This window comes from Triticum urartu, unplaced genomic scaffold (assembly GCF_056163025.1).
Source record: "Triticum urartu cultivar PI428250 unplaced genomic scaffold, HENAU_Tu73 scaffold2, whole genome shotgun sequence".
NCBI classification, from domain to species: Eukaryota; Viridiplantae; Streptophyta; class Magnoliopsida; order Poales; family Poaceae; genus Triticum; species Triticum urartu.
Genome location: NW_028260368.1, coordinates 344,961 through 363,973, shown reverse-complemented (window position 1 = coordinate 363,973; position 19,013 = coordinate 344,961). Strand labels below are relative to the sequence as shown.

The window sequence follows — 19,013 nt, the reverse complement described above, 5'->3', positions numbered from 1 at the left end:
TTTAGAAGATATGCTCACCTTCTTATTTCCCGTCCTTAGTTTAGGAAAGTGGAAAGTTTTTTCCTTTTATTTTAGGAATTTTGGGAACAGAACATTTCAACAAAGGAAGTCTTTCACCGGTCAAACAAGACGTAAGACTTAATCTAAAAGAAATTACTAGATTGAATCTATTTGCATTAAAAAAACCGATCAAAAAAGGGCGAGCGAAGTAAGTGATCGAAAAACTTTGTTCTTTGTTCGTCCTACTATATAAGAGGAGAGCATATGAAAAATGTAACCCATTCTTTCGTTTTTTTAGCTCACTGGCCATCCGCTGGCAGTTTCGGGCTTAATACCGATATTTTAGCAACAAATCTAATAAATCTAACTGTAGTGGTTGGTGTTTTGATTTTTTTTGGAAAGGGAGTGTGTGCGAGTTGTCTATTTCAAGAATAGATTGGATCTATCCGGCTGCACTTTATAATATTTTTTAGTATTTTTCGGATAAATAAGAAAAGGGTGCACGATCTCGACGAATTACTTCTGAATAAATTCAGAAATCATATGGAAGAACCATAGCATTTCGCGACTCATTGGTAAATCAACTTTGATTCTCTATAAACCAAGAATGTGAGACCATTAACACGGTTAAAGCTAAACTGCTTGAAGTCCAGGCAAAAAGAGGTACTCTTTCTACAACTATATTAGTATTAGTACCAATTTAAACGGGAAATAGCTAATGTAAAATTTATCTGATATAGAACACTCATATCGATAAAATGGTTTGAACTATTTACTAGAAAAAAAAGGGGGCACCCTGCCCTTTTTTAACCAATGCCGAATCGACGACCTATGTATAAAAAAGAGAAATTTTTTGGATTTGAAGAAAAAAAAAATAAAAAAGAATTCTATTAATTTTCATTTTCCATTTATTTAGTTAGTTTTTCTTAATGAAATTGAAATTATTAACTAGAGGGCAAATAAAAATAAAGAAACAACTTTGCTGACCATGATATATTTTTATCTAGGCGGAAGAGTCCTCTTAATATTTATCTAGTCTTATATAGGTTTCGGTATATTGAAATATAAACATAAAAAAGAAGATAGAGGATAGGCTCATTACTTAAAAAAAAGATATGGAAATAGCTATAGAAAAAAAAAAAGGAGCGTGAGAGCCAAATGAATCGAAAGATTCATGTTTGGTTCGGGAAGAGATCATAAAAGTTGTAAACTTACAAAATAATCTACTTTCATTAAAAGATTTATTAGATAATCGAAAACAGAGGATCTTGAGTACTATTCGAAATTCAGAAGAATTGCGTAGAGGGACCATTGAGCAACTCGAAAAAGCTCGGATTCGATTACAGAAAGTCGAACTAGAAGCGGATGAGTATCGAATGAATGGATACTCTGAGATAGAACGAGAAAAAGCAAATTTGATTAATGCTACTTCTATTAGTTTGGAACAATTGGAAAAGTCTAAAAACGAAACCCTTTATTTTGAAAAACAAAGGGCAATGAATCAGGTCCGACAGCGGGTTTTCCAACAGGCCGTACAAGGAGCTCTAGGAACTCTGAATAGTTGTTTGAATACCGAGTTACATTTCCGTACGATTCGTGCTAATATTGGCATTCTCGGGTCCCTGGAATGGAAGAAATAATTAAATTAATTAGGCCTTGAACTTCTACTTTCGTTTAGAATTTAGGCATTATTTTTCCCCTTGCTTCCGAAAAAAGAGTCAAGAAACACTAATGGCAACCCTTCGAGTCGACGAAATTCATAAAATTCTCCGCGAACGTATTGAACAATATAATAGGAAAGTAGGGATTGAGAATATAGGTCGCGTAGTTCAAGTGGGGGATGGGATTGCTCGTATTATAGGTCTTGGTGAAATAATGTCAGGTGAATTAGTCGAATTTGCAGAAGGTACTAGGGGTATTGCTCTGAATTTGGAATCCAAAAATGTTGGGATTGTATTAATGGGCGATGGGTTGATGATACAAGAGGGAAGTTTTGTAAAAGCAACAGGAAGAATTGCTCAGATACCCGTGAGTGAGGCTTACTTGGGTCGTGTTGTAAATGCTCTGGCTAAACCTATTGATGGGAAAGGCGAAATTATAGCTTCCGAATCTCGCTTAATTGAATCTCCTGCTCCAAGTATAATTTCCAGGCGTTCCGTATACGAACCTCTTCAAACAGGGCTTATTGCTATCGATTCGATGATCCCTATAGGGCGCGGTCAGCGAGAGTTAATTATTGGGGACAGACAGACTGGCAAAACAGCAGTAGCCACAGATACAATTCTCAATCAAAAAGGGCAAGGTGTAATATGTGTTTATGTAGCTATCGGTCAAAGAGCATCCTCCGTAGCTCAAGTAGTAACTACTTTCCATGAGGAGGGGGCCATGGAATACACTATTGTAGTAGCTGAAATGGCGGATTCACCTGCTACATTACAATACCTCGCTCCTTATACGGGAGCAGCCCTGGCTGAGTATTTTATGTACCGCGAACGGCATACTTTAATAATTTATGATGATCTCTCCAAACAGGCACAAGCTTATCGCCAAATGTCCCTTCTATTAAGAAGACCTCCCGGACGTGAGGCTTATCCAGGGGATGTTTTTTATTTGCATTCACGCCTTTTAGAAAGAGCCGCTAAATTAAATTCTCTTTTAGGCGAAGGAAGTATGACCGCTTTACCAATAGTTGAGACTCAATCTGGAGACGTTTCCGCCTATATTCCTACTAATGTAATCTCCATTACAGATGGACAAATATTCTTATCTGCGGATCTATTCAATGCCGGAATTCGACCCGCTATTAATGTGGGTATTTCTGTTTCCAGAGTAGGATCCGCGGCTCAAATTAAAGCCATGAAACAAGTAGCTGGCAAATCAAAATTGGAACTAGCGCAATTCGCAGAGTTACAAGCCTTTGCACAATTCGCCTCTGCTCTCGATAAAACAAGTCAGAATCAATTGGCAAGGGGTCGACGATTAAGGGAATTGCTTAAACAATCCCAGGCAAATCCTCTCCCAGTGGAAGAGCAGATAGCTACTATTTATACCGGAACAAGAGGATATCTTGATTCGTTAGAAATTGAACAGGTAAATAAATTTCTGGATGAGTTACGTAAACATCTAAAAGATACTAAACCTCAATTCCAAGAAATTATATCTTCTAGCAAGACATTCACCGAGCAAGCGGAAATCCTTTTGAAGGAAGCTATTCAGGAACAGCTGGAACGGTTTTCTCTTCAGTAACAAATAAATTTTGCATGTCTACTCTTGTTAGTAGAATAGGAATCGTTGAGAAAGCTTTTTCATTTGAATCATGCAAAAAAGTTTTCTTTGTTTTTAGTTTAGTATAGTTATTTAAAGAATAGATAGAAATAAGATTGCGTCCAATAGGATTTGAACCTATACCAAAGGTTTAGAAGACCTCTGTCCTATCCATTAGACAATGGACGCTTTTCTTTCATATTTTATTCTTTCTTTTATTTTTTTGCTTCTTCCGAGAAAAAACTGTTAGACCAAAACTCTTTTAGGAAATCAAAAAATCCAGATACAAATGCATGATGTATATATTATATCATGCATATATCATAAAGAAGGAGTATGGAGGCGGTAGTGGGAATCGAACCCGCAACCCCAAGGTTATGAGCCTTATGAGCTACCAAACTGCTCTATACTCTTAAACTAAAGAGGGGTAACTAGTGGATAAAAGAGGGTTGGATACGCCCCTCTACCAATATCTATACAAATAGAATAGTCCATTTATACAGAATGGTAAAGAGGGCTCCTCTATGATTATCAATTCCAGAAATCCATACAAATACGAAAGGGTATTTTATCCTTACCAACTGGATCTTGTTGCACCCGGTAACAAACATTCATAAACCATTTCTCGAAGTACGTGTCCGGATAGCCCAAAATGTCGATAGTTAGCTCTAGGTCTTCCGGTCAAAAAACAACGTCGATGAAGGCGTGTAGGTGCACTATTACGCGGTAGGGATTGCAATTTTTCTCGCATTTTCGTTTTTTCACTCAAACTCAAGGGAGAAACTTTGCTTCTTATCTTTTTTTTTAAAGATTGACGAATCAAATGATATTTCTGTTCTAATTTCTGCCGCTTCTTCTCCCTCTGAATCAAACTTTTTTTTGCCATAATGTGTCGTTGCTATTATTACCAAGTATACGGTTCTAATCCTAGATGGAAAAATAAATAGAAAAAGAAATCTAAAAAGGCAGATCCTCCCTCTCTATCAAGAGTAATGAACTAGGTGCTGATACAGTACAAAAAAACAAACTAAATTAACCAAACTTGCCTGATGTTGAGGCAATCAAGAAAGCTGCATAAGTGAATATATAACCCACGGAAAAGTGAGCTAATCCAACCAATCTTGCTTGCACAATGGAAAGAGCCACGGGCTTATCTCTCCAGCGAATTAAATTAGCTAAAGGTGTGCGTTCATGAGCCCATGCTAAAGTCTCAATTAATTCCTGCCAATACCCCCGCCAGGAAATTAAGAACATAAATCCAGTAGCCCAAACAAGATGTCCAAATAAGAACATCCACGCCCATACCGATAAACTATTCATCCCAAAAGGATTATATCCATTGATAAGTTGTGAAGAGTTTAACCATAGGTAATCTCTTAACCATCCCATCAAATAAGTGGAGGATTCATTAAATTGTGAAACGTTGCCCTGCCATAATGTGATATGTTTCCAATGCCAATAAAAAGTAACCCACCCAATGGTATTTAACATCCAGAAAACTGCCAAATAAAATGCGTCCCAAGCAGAAATATCACAAGTACCGCCGCGCCCTGGGCCGTCACAAGGAAAACTATATCCAAAATCCTTTTTATCTGGCATTAATTTGGAACCGCGTGCATCTAAAGCGCCCTTTACTAAAATCAATGTAGTTGTATGCAAACCTAGAGCAATAGCATGATGAACCAAGAAATCCCCAGGTCCTATTGTTAAGAAAAGCGAATTACTATTCTCATTAACAGCATTCAACCATCCGGGCAACCATAGGCTTCGACCCGCATTGAAAGCGGGGCCATTCGTTGAAGATAAGAGTATATCGAACCCATATGTCGTCTTGCCATGAGCAGATTGTATCCATTGGGCAAATATAGGTTCGATCAAGATTTGCTTTTCTGGAGTACCAAAAGCAAGCATGACGTCGTTATGAACATAAAGGCCCAAGGTATGGAATCCTAGAAAGAGGCTAGCCCAACTTAAATGAGATATGATAGCTTCTTTATGGTCTAACATTCTTGCCAATACATTATCCTCATTCTGTTCCGGATTGTAATCCCTAATGAAAAAAATAGCTCCATGAGCAAAAGCCCCTGTCATGATGAACCCTGCAATATATTGGTGATGAGTATATAAAGCAGCTTGAGTAGTAAAGTCTTGTGCTATGAATGCATAAGGAGGTAAAGAGTACATATGTTGAGCTACTAAGGAAGTAATAACCCCTAAAGAAGCTAGAGCAAGACCTAACTGAAAATGAATCGAATTGTTGATTGTGTCATAAAGGCCCTTATGCCCACGCCCTAATCGACCCCCCGGAGGAGTATGCGCTTCTAAAAGATCTTTAATACTGTGCCCAATTCCGAAGTTAGTTCGATACATGTGACCGGCAATGAGAAAAATAAATGCAATAGCTAAATGATGGTGAGCCATATCGGTCAGCCACAAACTTTGTGTTTGTGGATGGAATCCCCCAAGAAGAGTTAGAATGGCAGTTCCCGCTCCTTGAGCGGTACCAAATAAATGATTACTCGAATCAGGGTTTTGGGCATAAAGATTCCATTGACCCGTCAAAAGGGGTCCCAACCCCTGGGGATAGGGTAATACATCTAAGAAATTATTCCATCGAACGTACTCCCCCCTGGATGCGGGAATAGCAACATGAACTAAATGTCCTGTCCAAGCCAAAGAACTTACCCCGAAAAGTCCTGACAAATGATGATTGAGACGAGATTCCGCGTTTTTGAACCACGAAAGGCTTGGTTTCCATTTGGGTTGTAGATGTAACCAACCCGCTATTAAGGACAGCGTAGAAAGAAATAATAGAAAAAGAGCTCCAGTATAAAGATCCTCATTGGTGCGTAATCCTATTGTATACCACCACTGATAAACTCCAGAATAAGCAATATTCACTGGACCAGCAGCACCTCCTCGAGTAAAGGCTTCCACAGCGGGTTGACCAAAATGAGGATCCCAAATCGCATGAGCAATAGGTCTTACGTGTAAAGGATCCTGTATCCATGATTCAAAATTTCCTTGCCAAGCTACATGAAACAGATTTCCGGACGTCCATAGAAAGATTATTGCTAATTGCCCAAAGTGAGAAGCAAAAATGTTCTGATAAAGACGTTCTTCAGTAATATCATCATGACTTTCGAAATCATGTGCGGTAGCAATACCAAACCAAATACGACGAGTAGTGGGGTCCTGAGCTAAGCCTTGGCTAAACCTGGGAAATCTTAATTCCATAATGCCTTTCAAATCCTCCTAGCCACTATCCTACTGCAATAATTCTCGCTAAGAAGAATGCCCATGTCGTGGCAATTCCACCCAGAAGGTAATGGGTTACTCCTACAGCGCGTCCTTGTATAATGCTCAAGGCTCTAGGCTGAGTAGCAGGAGCAACTTTTAATTTGTTATGAGCCCAAACGATAGATTCAATGAGTTCTTGCCAATAACCACGGCCGCTGAATAAAAACATTAAACTGAAGGCCCAGACAAAATGAGCACCTAAGAAAAAAAGACCATATGCAGATAATGAAGAACCATAAGACTGAATGACTTGCGATGCCTGTGCCCACAAGAAATCTCGAAGCCACCCATTAATCGTAATGGAACTCTGTGCAAAGTTTCCCCCTGTAATATGAGTTACCACCCCTTGATCACTTATAGTACCCCAAACATCCGACTGCATTTTCCAACTGAAATGGAAAATGACTACCGAAATTGCATTGTACATCCAGAATAAACCTAAGAAAACATGATCCCAGGCGGATACTTGACATGTTCCCCCTCGGCCAGGCCCATCGCAAGGAAAGCGAAAACCTAGATTTGCTTTATCGGGTATCAAACGGGAACTCCGAGCAAATAAAACACCTTTCAAAAGTATTAATACAGTCACATGTATGGTAAATGCATGAATGTGATGGACTAAAAAATCTGCGGTTCCTAATGGAATAGGTAACAAAGCCACTTTGCCACCTACTGCTACTAACTCGCCGCCTCCCCACGTTAAGCTAGTACTTGTTGTTGCACCAGGAGCTGTTACGCCAGGCGCAGTAGCATGGATATTTTGTACCCATTGAGCAAAGATAGGTTGTAATTGTATGGCAGTATCCGAAAACATATCTTGTGGACGGCCTAAAGCACTCATGGTATCATTATGAATGTACAAGCCAAAACTGTGAAAACCTAGAAATATACATACCCAGTTAAGGTGGGATATGATTGCATCGCGGTGTCTAAGGACGCGATCTAATAGATCGTTGTATCGAGTAGTTGGATCATAGTCTCTTACCATAAAAATTGCTGCATGTGCAGCAGCACCGACTATTAGAAATCCGCCAATCCACATGTGGTGTGTGAACAAGGAAAGTTGTGTACCATAGTCAGTAGCTAGGTATGGATAGGGAGGCATAGAATACATATGATGAGCTACAACAATGGTTGTAGAGCCTAGCATAGCTAGGTTAAGAGATAATTGAGCATGCCATGACGTTGTTAAGATTTCATAAAGACCCTTATGGCCTTGTCCTGTAAATGGGCCCTTGTGAGCCTCCAAAATATCTTTAAGTCCATGGCCAATACCCCAATTGGTCCTATACATATGACCTGCGATTAGGAAAAGAATAGCAATAGCTAAATGATGGTGCGCAATATCGGTCAGCCAGAGACCACCGGTTACTGGATCTAGTCCTCCGCGAAAAGTCAGAAATTCTGCGTATTTGGACCAATTTAAAGTGAAAAAAGGGGTTGCTCCTTCGGCAAAACTAGGATAAAGTTGAGCCAAAAGGTCCCGATTCAAGATAAATTCATGAGGAAGTGGTATCTCTTTAGGATCCACCCCAGCGTCAAGAAATTGGTTAATTGGTAAAGATACATGAATTTGGTGCCCCGCCCAAGAAAGAGACCCAAGTCCTAATAATCCCGCTAAGTGGTGATTCAACATGGATTCTACATCTTGGAACCAGGCCAATTTGGGAGCGGCTTTGTGATAATGGAACCAACCAGCAAAAAGCATTAACGCTGCAAAAATCAATGCACCAATTGCAGTACAATAGAGTTGTAATTCACTAGTTATTCCAGATGCTCGCCAAAGCTGAAAAAAACCAGAGGTTATTTGGATTCCTCGGAAACCCCCGCCTACATCACCATTCAATATTTCTTGCCCTACTATAGGCCAAACTACCTGAGCACTGGGTCCAATGTGAGTAGGATCACTTAGCCATGCTTCATAATTGGAAAAACGGGCGCCATGAAAGTACATGCCACTCAACCAAAGAAAGATAATGGAAAGTTGCCCGAAATGAGCACTAAAGACTTTTCGAGAAATCTCCTCCAAATCACCAGTATGACTATCGAAATCGTGAGCATCAGCATGTAGGTTCCAGATCCAAGTGGTAGTATCAGGGCCCTTAGCTAGTGTTCTTGAGAAATGGCCGGGTCTGGCCCATTCCTCAAAAGATGTTTTTACAGGATCCCTATCCACAACAATTTTTACTTCTGGTTCCGGCGAACGAATAATCATTAAGTCCTCCTCTTTCCGGACAAGACATACAAAGAGACCCGCCAACTGTCTTTTTAGTGAATCTTTGAAAGATATATATTTTGAAAGATAGATTTTGAAAGATAGATTTTGAAAGATAGATATTGTGATTAGTTCTTTTCTTTACTATCTACCATCCTTCTATTTTTTTTTTAGTTATTCACTGGAGCAATTATATATTGAAGTCAATCCGAGGCAAGTGTTCGGGTCTATTATGACATAAAGATTAGGTGCCTAACGGACATTGTTTATCTTGAAAAACAAATATTTCTCGACGTAAGAAAAAAATCTTTTTTATTTTTAATTTAAGAAACTAGTGTATTTTTTTTGAGGGCATAAGCTCCTATCTATATCTACTTTCCTTGAGCATAATATAGGGTTTTTTATTTGATTCTAAATTCCAAGATAACTCATTAGAATTATTAATAAGATGGTCCTAATATATTAGCAATATTTAGATTGCCCCCTCTTTTTATTCACTTTATTACTTCTATTCTAGACCCTATCCCTATGGTTTATTCTTATGAAATATCATATAAAATAGAAGGTATAAGAAATGGATATAATGAAATTCTTGATTCGATCTTACGACCTAATTTATTTGATTAATGGATCAACAACCAAACCACCCATTTTATGAAAAAGAAGGAGCATGGTCTTATTCAAATTCAAAGCGCTTCGTAATCTTCAACCAGTTCTGTGCTTCAATATAATTTCCCGGAGTAAGCGCTATAGCTTGTTTCCAATATTCAGCAGCTTGATCAAACCAAGCTTCCGCAATTTCCGAATCACCCTGTAGAATGGCCTGTTCTCCTCGGTCGGAATAGGAAGTTCCTTCCCTTAGAACCGTACTTGAGAGTTTCCTACCTCATACGGCTCAGAAATTGCTATCTGAATTTCCCCTATCTTAACTGAATTCGATTTATCAAAAATCGATCCAATTTGTTCTTGGGTTAAGCAGAAGAAATTAATTACCTAAGTTTCAAACCCTAATTTTTATCAATAATCAGTTTGATCTTTTTTCCCACCTTCAGAAGAATGAAGCATAGATAGATATAGAGCCTTCGTTCAAATTTTCTGAGAGGTAACTATCCCGGTTTCATATATGAAATCTCTATAGAATCCTTGAAAAAGACTTTTTTCCATAAGAAAGAAAAAAGAACTTACTATCTTTGGGATCTGATACTACACCGCTGCTTAATCCCTTAGTGGATCGGCTCTATTACATAAGCGGATTCCTAAATTTTGCCCCATATCATGGGATAAGTAAGCAGTTTTTTTTAGTTGTATCGACCCAGTCGCTCACTAATTGATCTTTACGGTGCTTTCTCTATCAATTTGAGAAACTTTATCCATAGAGTAGTAGTATAGGCCATACTTTCTTCGTTTTTTGATTCTCGTGAAGTGTCCTTCCTTCCTACAGCTGATAGGGAAAAATCGTTGTTTTTACGATCCCTATGTAGAAAGCCCTTTTTTTCTAGTATTTACTAGAAAATTTGATCCTCTCTTTTTTTTTTTTCTTTCTATAGTGGAGATAGTCGCACGTAATGACAGATCACGGCCATATTATTAAAAGCTTGCGGTAAGAAGGGGTTTCGTTCTAGTGCCCGGAAATAATATTCCAAAGCCTTTGTATGCTCTCCATTGCTTGTGTGTATAAGGCCTATGTTATAGAGTATATAACTTCGATCATAGGGATCGATTTCTAGTCGCGTAGCTTCATAATAATTTTGCAAAGCTTCCGCATAATTTCCTTCGGATTGAGCCAACATCCGTTACGGTCGTTCATTCTATTCAAAAAATCTCCGTTCCAAAACCGTACATGAGGTTTTCATCTCATACGGCTCCTCCCTTCTGTACATAATAGTACTAAGCGAAATAATCTATAGAATCAAAATAGAATTAGTCCCGTCTCATTATGAACCGAAAGGGGCTGGTATTTTTCCAAGAAATCTCTAGCCAACCTTCCCACAAGAGGTTTTTCTTAACACCAATGAATTCTATTAATGCTAGAGGAAAACGATAGCTCCAATAATTTCTTTGTTCTCAACGCCTCCTATTTAGAGGAATTAGCTACTTCAACGATCTTTGATGGTTATAGGGGTATCCAAAGTACAAACCTGATGGTTGTTTGTTATCCCAACCATTCTTCCCAGCCCTGATACCGATCAGGAAAGGGGTAATTTCTAACAAAGTTTTTCTCTTGTTGATTCCTATTTCTAGGTGTAGTGCTTTTCTCCCCTATGCTGCCTACGGATACTAATAGAGTAGGATTGGCCTGTAATCCATACCATACCATATCCTGTAGGTGTAACCTTTCGCTCAATACTCAAATCTACAATTGAAGTATCTGAAGCCGCATCAATCGAGGATACACGACGGAAGGAATTGTTAGTTCGCCTCACCTTCCCGAAGCGTGGGTTTGTTTGCTTTACAAATTTGGTTCTCTCTATGCCAACCCCCCTCTCTTTTTCGTAAGACTGAGGTATAGGTAGGGCTAAAAAAAAGCAAAAAAAAGAGTCAAATCGCACCATCTCTATAATAAGTAAATGCCTTTTTTTCTCCTGAGGTTGTCGGAATTATTCGCAATAAAATATTGGCTACAATTGAGGAGGTCTTATCAATGAAATTTCCATTTCCACGGGATCTAGGCATAATTCCCAACCCATTCTATATAGAATTGTTTTCATTCCTTCACAAAATAACATAAAAACAAACACATTCGATTCTTATAATTATAAATAGATTGATCCATATGCTCTACTCTAAATCCATATGCTTTAAATGGATAAGAGAGATATGGATTTTCCGCTCAGCTCAAATTGTATCCTTTTCCTTCTGCTTGGACACGAAGAGATATGAAATATTTGACTAAGACTGGATTTCATTCCACTTTCCTATTTCTGAACAACAACTTATGTTATCAACTATTTCGTGTTTTCAAAGTTATTAATTGTCTCATACCCTATTTTTGATTTCGATAGTATGGTGTAGCGTATCTTATGCAAACGGAATTCTAAGGTTTCTTTATTTTATTATGCAATAAGAAGAATTCTTCCATTTTCTTTTTCTTTAGTTGCGGGAAAACCCAAATTAAAACTTTTATTTTATAGCGAGCGCAATTTCTAGTAAAAAATCCTGTATCCTTCCACTTAGATCAAAAGGAATTTTTCCAATAGAACTATGGAACCCCCGAGTGGTTGCGGTTGTACCTGTACTGCAGGAATAAGAAAACTCGCTATTCACTCAGTTTATTTTCCATAATAAGTTATGTAGGAGAGATGGCCGAGCGGTTCAAGGCGTAGCATTGGAACTGCTATGTAGACTTTTGTTTACCGAGGGTTCGAATCCCTCTCTTTCCGTTTTTCTTAATTCATCAACGTTAAGGATCACAATGTATCAAATCAAATAACAATTTTTTCCAGCAATAATATAATATCTTATATTATCTTATTTTGATTTAATAGAAATTAGAAATTCTCTATAGCAAATTACTGTGGTATGTAAAATACACATAGAGGAAAAAAGAAAAAAGGATCCTAATCCTAGGGTTAATCAATTTTAGCTAGTTGATGGGAAAATACAAATTAATGGTAATGGTCTTAGGGCGATTTAGTTCGGGGAAAGGGGAAGGGGAAGAAAATTCTATGAACCTTTCCTTTTTTCGTTAAGTTCAAGTCTGACGAGAGTAATATTCTACAACTAACAACTCATTTATTTTGAGACCGACCCACTTCCTATCTAGGATTTTATTTACTAGTCCTTTATATTCCAACGTGTCAATCGCCAAATGCTTTGGCAATTTCCCCGGGTCCGATGAAGCAATATAATTTTGAACCAGACCTTTTGATCTTTGGTTATCTTTCGTAGTAATAATATCTCGGGGTTTGCAACGAAAACTTGGTATATTGACTATACGACCATTAACTAAAATATGTCTATGGTTGACTAATTGGCGGGCCCCAGGAATGGTTGAAGCCATACCCAATCGAAAAAGGATATTATCCAAACGCATTTCAAGTAATTGTAGTAAAACCTGGCCTGTTGACCTTTTTGCTTTTCCAGCGATATGTACATATCTAAGTAATTGTCGTTCTGTCAGACCATAATGAAAACGCAATTTCTGTTTTTCTTGAAGACGAATACGATATTGCTCCTTTTTCCCAGAATTGAATTTTTTTTTAAGATTACTTCCGGATTTAGGTGTTTTTCTAGTGAGTCCTGGTAAAGCTCCCAGACGGCGTATTTTTTTTAAACGAGGTCCTCGATAACGGGACATGAAGACTCCTTTTTTTATTTTATTGAAATTTCATTTTACACAATTAATTTCATTGTATTTACATTACAGAATACATCGAAATTAAAACTGAATTAAACTACAGGATAAACAGAGTAAAATCAACTAAAGTACCCCAAAAAATGGAATTTCATCAAAATCTTTTTTTTTTGTATATATATTATTTATTTTATTGTTTTGTATCTAGCAAAATTGTAAGGTAAAAAACATAAAAGATCCTGGATTCTCCATTTAATTCGGAAAAAAAGAGATTCTTGTTCGTAGAACATCGATAGAGAAAAAAAAGCCGACTATCGGATTTGAACCGATGACCCTCGCATTACAAATGCGATGCTCTAACCTCTGAGCTAAGTGGGCTTACATAACGGAAATAGTGTAACAAATAGAAATAGGTATAGTATAGGAAATCCGTAAAATCTCAGATATTAGTTATTAATCTTAGCTATTAACTAGTTCTAAATTTGAAGTTATACTTATAAAAATAAAAAAATACTAAAACTTCTTAAAGATAAAGTTAGCTTGATATGCTTAACTATAGGATATTAAAAAATAAAATTATAGAATTTATTGGTATTTTCATTCGATCATTATAGACTTTATTATTTGTTAATAATTTGAGGATTAATATTTCACTAAGGGGAACATAGAGTCAGAGTAAATAAAATTGCTAATTCTGATTAGAAAAAAAGAATAAATATCAAGCGTTATAGTATAATTTTGAATACTATAAAAAAGTAAGACGGGAGGTGGGGGAGATAAAAACTTTTGGATATATTGATTCGGATTGAATTGCAAATACATCAAGGATAGAATCAATTCAATTCTGAATTGCAATAAGCAAGCGAGGTCTCTCAAATAGAGTCGAACTGAACTGCTAGACTACGTTGAGTGATGAACTCAATGATTCAAAAAAAAAACTAAGAGATGGATGAAATTACACAAGGAATCCTGGTCTCAAAGAAGAGGGAAATGGGGATATGGCGAAATCGGTAGACGCTACGGACTTGATTGTATTGAGCCTTGGTATGGAAACCTGCTAAGTGGTAACTTCCAAATTCAGAGAAACCCTGGAATTAAAAAAGGGCAATCCTGAGCCAAATCCGTGTTTTGAGAAAACAAGGGGTTCTCGAACTAGAATACAAAGGAAAAGGATAGGTGCAGAGACTCAATGGAAGCTGTTCTAACGAATCGAGTTAATTACGTTGTGTTGTTAGTGGAATTCCTTCTAGTTCTAAATTAGAGAAAGAGGGGTTTATATACCTTATACATTTAATAAACACGTATAGATACTGACATAGCAAACGATTAATCACAGAACTCATATTATATTCTAATTATAATATAGGTTCTTTATCTTTTTTAAAAATGAAATTAGAAATGATAATGATTATGAAATAAAAAACTCATATCATAATTTTTTTTTTTCATTATTGTGAATCCACTCCAATCGAATATTGAATAATCAAATTCTTCAATTAAAATTCAAAGTTTTCGAGATCTTTAAAAAAGTGGATTAATCGGACGAGGACAAAGAGAGAGTCCCATTCTACATGTCAATACTGACAACAATGAAATTTCTAGTAAAAGGAAAATCCGTCGACTTTATAAGTTGTGAGGGTTCAAGTCCCTCTATCCCCAAATCCTCTTTTATTCCCTAACTATACTATATTATTATTATTTATCCTCTTTTTTTTTTTCTTTTTATCAATGCACTTTTTTTTCTTTTTATCAATGCAATGGGTTTAAGATTCATTAGCTTTCTCATTCTACTCTTTCACAAAGGAATGCGAAGAGAACTCAATGGATCTTATCCTATTCATTGAATAGATTTCTTTTTTATTAGAGTATCGGCAAGAAATCTTGGTTATTCACTCTATTTTTAAGTTTTATTTAAGTAAACCATGCACAATGCATAGGACTACCCCCCCCATTTTCAAATTTAAAATTTGAAATACTTTAATTAATTTTTAGTCCTTTTAATTGACATAGATACAAATACTCTACTAGGATGATGCACAAGAAAAGGTCAGGATAGCTCAGTTGGTAGAGCAGAGGACTGAAAATCCTCGTGTCACCAGTTCAAATCTGGTTCCTGGCAGAGAAAAAAAAAAAAAAGATCCACCGAATAGGTATTGATCCAAATACCTCGAGATGGATTGTGATACATATTCATTAATAATATTTATTCATCTAAGTGGATAAATCTATAATATAAATATAGAGGCACTTCTTTTTCTTTTTAAAGAAGTTTTAAAATATATCTTTTCTTTATGATAAAGAAGGGGGTGAGATTCCCCTTTATTTTTTTGCGTTTCTTAATTTTGTATTCCGCTATTCCGACGAATATTTTTTTAGTCTTGCTTATCTTTATCTTATCTTATTTTCCTAGTTGTGCTAAGTAATGTGCGCGGTACAAAGTTCCTGGTAGAGAACTTCTTTGAGTCATCCTATTTTTCTGTTCATATGAAGGAAATTAATATGCGATTTTCAAAATAGGGGAATCCAAATGAAACCCTTTTTTTGCTCAGTCTATCTGGAATGCTTTTGTATAATTAGGAATTAATTATAAATAGGTATTCCGTTTCATCTAGGAAAAGAACCTAAAAATATTCCTTGACTTGAATAAAATCTGGAGTTGTGTTGTATAAGTGAGCATGAATTTCTTATCATTCAATGAGCATCTTGTATTTCATAAAAATTGGGGGTTATATAATCCTTACGTAAGGGCCAGCCTATCCAACTTTCAGGCATTAGGATACGTTTAAGGCGCGGATGATTATCATAAGAGATTCCCACCATATCATAAGATTCGCGTTCTTGAAAATCGGCACTTCTCCAAATCCAGAAGACAGACGGAATTCTAGGATTATCCTTTTGGGCAAAGACTTTTATGCAGACTTCTTCTGGATTATCTATACCATATTGTATTCTCGTAAGATGATACACGCTAGCTAAAGATCCACCGGGTGCTACATCATAAGCACATTGGGAGCGTAAATAATTGTAACCATATACATATAAAATGACAGCAATGGAATCCCAATCCCCTGCTTTTATTTGTAAAGTCTCTATTCCTCGGTGATCAAAGCCCAAAGATCTATGAACCACCTCATGTTTGACTAGCCAATTAGATAACCAACCCTGCTGCATTGTCTTCATCTCTCCCTCTTTGTATAAATATTTCACATTTCGGATGCAAGTTTGAAAGATTGCCCTGCTTTTTATTTTTCTACACAAAAGAGCCCCTCTCCTAATTCACTAATTTGTAGGAAGGTACTGAACTTTTGGATTTGAAAAAAGTTTCAGAAGATATATCTAATGTAGATGGTGATTGATAGAGCAATTCTTGCTCATAAGTTCCTGTATGAGTACTGCGCCTAACATAAAGCTTGTGACTGGTAGTAAAACATCTATTTTTATTTTGAGATAGAGTTTGATCCTCAACTATTTCTCGCGATATCTTCTTACGAAGTTTTGTTAGGGCATCTATAACTGCCTCCGGTTTAGGTGGGCAGCCCGGCAAGTAGACATCCACAGGAATTAACTTATCAACTCCCCGAACAGTACTATAGGAATCCGTACTGAACATTCCCCCTGTAATAGTACAGGCTCCCATAGCAATGACGTATTTTGGTTCAGGCATTTGCTCGTATAATCTCACTAAAGAGGGAGCCATTTTCATTGTTACCGTACCGGCTGTTAAAATTAGGTCTGCTTGCCTAGGACTTGATCTTGGTACCAATCCATAACGATCAAAGTCGAATCGTGAGCCTATTAATGAAGCAAATTCAATGAAACAACAACTGGTACCGTATAGAAGGGGCCATAAACTGGAGAGTCTTGACCAATTCGAAAGATCATTTGGTGTAGTTGAAATAACAGAATTGGAACTTGTTTGGTCAAGTAAGGGAAACTCAATCAAATTCATAACTGTCTCAATAGAATCTTTTCCTTCTTTTTTTTTGTCTAAATATTCAGTTAAGACCATTCCAAGGCTCCTTTTCGCCATGCATAAACTAAACCAACAACTAAGATAAGCACGAAAATCAAAGCTTCGATAAAAACGGATACACCCAATACGTCGAAACTCATTGCCCAAGGGTATAGAAAGACGGTTTCCACATCAAAAACAACAAAAACGAGCGCAAACATATAATAGCGTATTCGGAATTGTACCCAAGCCCCTCCCATGGGTTCTATACCCGATTCATAACTAGAAAGCTTCTCTGGTCCTTCACTAACCGGGGCTAAAAGTCCTGAAATCGAAAATGCCAAAATAGGAATAAGGCTTGCTATTATTAGAAATGTCCAAAAAATATCATATTCGTGAAGCAGAAACATAATGTACTCCCATTAATGTGGAATAGGCGGAACTTAAATTAGTCAATTCAATTCAGCATTGTCAATTTATCCAGAACTTCTCTCTTTTCCTCGGTGAAACAAGAATCTTTTTTGTTCAAACAAAAGCGCTTAGTTTAAGTTTAGCCTTTGTTTCCTCTGTGCTGCATCTTCTTTAAAGATTCATCCAATGGAATCCCAACTCCCTTTCTTTTGGATTTCCATTCTATTTAGATATGGTGTATGTAGATCTAATTCTTATATAAAGAAAACTTTCTCGTTTCACTTTGTCTCGCTTTCTCTAGAATCTCTAGAAAAAAGAATAGCTCTATCCTTTATTTAATATTTAATAATAAAATAATAAGAGACTATTAAATAAAAATGAGAATACTACTAAATTAGAACCTAATTAAGATAGTAGGACTAATCTATGCAGTATAATTAATGAGAAGTAATACTATAAAATAAAAATAAAGAACTCTATTTCAGAACTATGAGACAGAATATTCTGTTTTCTTATTTACTCTTTACTTTATTTTTTCTATTTAAAGTTGATCAATTTACATAATGTATCTATAAACAAAGTAATAAATATACTTAAAACAAAGTAGGAATTCGCAAAATGGATAAAATCATTGCAGTTATTATAGGGAAGTCTAGAGATATCCTATTTGAAGGAGGACGGGATTCAAATCAGGGAAAGGATCCTTTCTTCTATTGATTTGATAGAAATTCGTTTTTCTTTTCCTGTCTGTATGATTTTGATTTTCGATGAATGAGCCTTTGGTAATGCTTTTATCTCTATTCTATGTCGCAGGCGCCTATCCAGTCTATAAACAAATACTAATGAGAAAATGAAAACTATACTAAACTAAAGAAAACATAGGATAGAGATCCTAAAATCTAAAAAAGGGCATATTAGGGCTATACGGATTCGAACCGTAGACCTTCTCGGTAAAACAGATCAAACGGATTATTATCGAAATGATTTGAACTGTTTCAAAGACCCAACATGCATTTTTTTGCATTGGGCTCTTTCATAAACTGATTTAAAGATCAGTTAGTCCACCATAGTTTTTCTTTACGGAAAGATAATGAGATGGCTCCCTGTGCTCTGATTGATTTTTTGTATTATGATCTATCTAGGAGCAATACCAAAGTGTTTCAAAGGAGGATTACCTTGACTTAGGTCTGCCTCCGGTCTAAATTAAATCAACCTAAGTGAAATGGAGTCTCTATCGTTCCACTGCAAGAGTTAACTATGAGACTTCATACACCTTAAAGTTCATAGAACGAAAAGAAGTTTTTTGGAGGCCCTTATCCTCATTACGCCTAGCATTTAGTGGGCTGGATATTTACCTTATCAACTAGCAAATCCATAAGGGTTCTATTTGATTAGGCACCTGAATTGGCACCTGAATCGGACTGAACCGACTGTTTGTCAGGCTACTGTTCTCCTATTCTCTCGAATCTATGAAGTAAGACATTGATTTTGCAATAAGATCGATTATGTTCATTGCATAATAAGCTCCTTTGAAAAGCATTGGCGCACGTGTAAACGAGTTGCTCTACCGAACTGAG

At 36.6% G+C, this 19,013-nt stretch overlaps 4 non-coding genes across 4 annotated transcripts; 2 read left to right on the top strand and 2 right to left on the bottom strand.

Moving 5' to 3' along the window:
- Nucleotides 1-3,381: 3,381 nt before the first annotated feature.
- On the bottom strand, nt 3,382-3,453 carry TRNAR-UCU (transfer RNA arginine (anticodon UCU)). Its single transcript has one exon. It is a non-coding gene; the product is annotated as a tRNA-Arg (tRNA).
- An 8,619-nt stretch (nt 3,454-12,072) lies between these two features.
- TRNAS-GGA (transfer RNA serine (anticodon GGA)) lies at nt 12,073-12,159 on the top strand. Its single transcript has one exon. It is a non-coding gene; the product is annotated as a tRNA-Ser (tRNA).
- Nucleotides 12,160-13,378: 1,219 nt separating this feature from the next.
- TRNAT-UGU (transfer RNA threonine (anticodon UGU)) lies at nt 13,379-13,451 on the bottom strand. The gene has a single exon. It is a non-coding gene; the product is annotated as a tRNA-Thr (tRNA).
- A 1,668-nt stretch (nt 13,452-15,119) lies between these two features.
- On the top strand, nt 15,120-15,192 carry TRNAF-GAA (transfer RNA phenylalanine (anticodon GAA)). Its single transcript has one exon. It is a non-coding gene; the product is annotated as a tRNA-Phe (tRNA).
- The last annotated feature ends 3,821 nt before the right edge of the window (nt 15,193-19,013 follow it).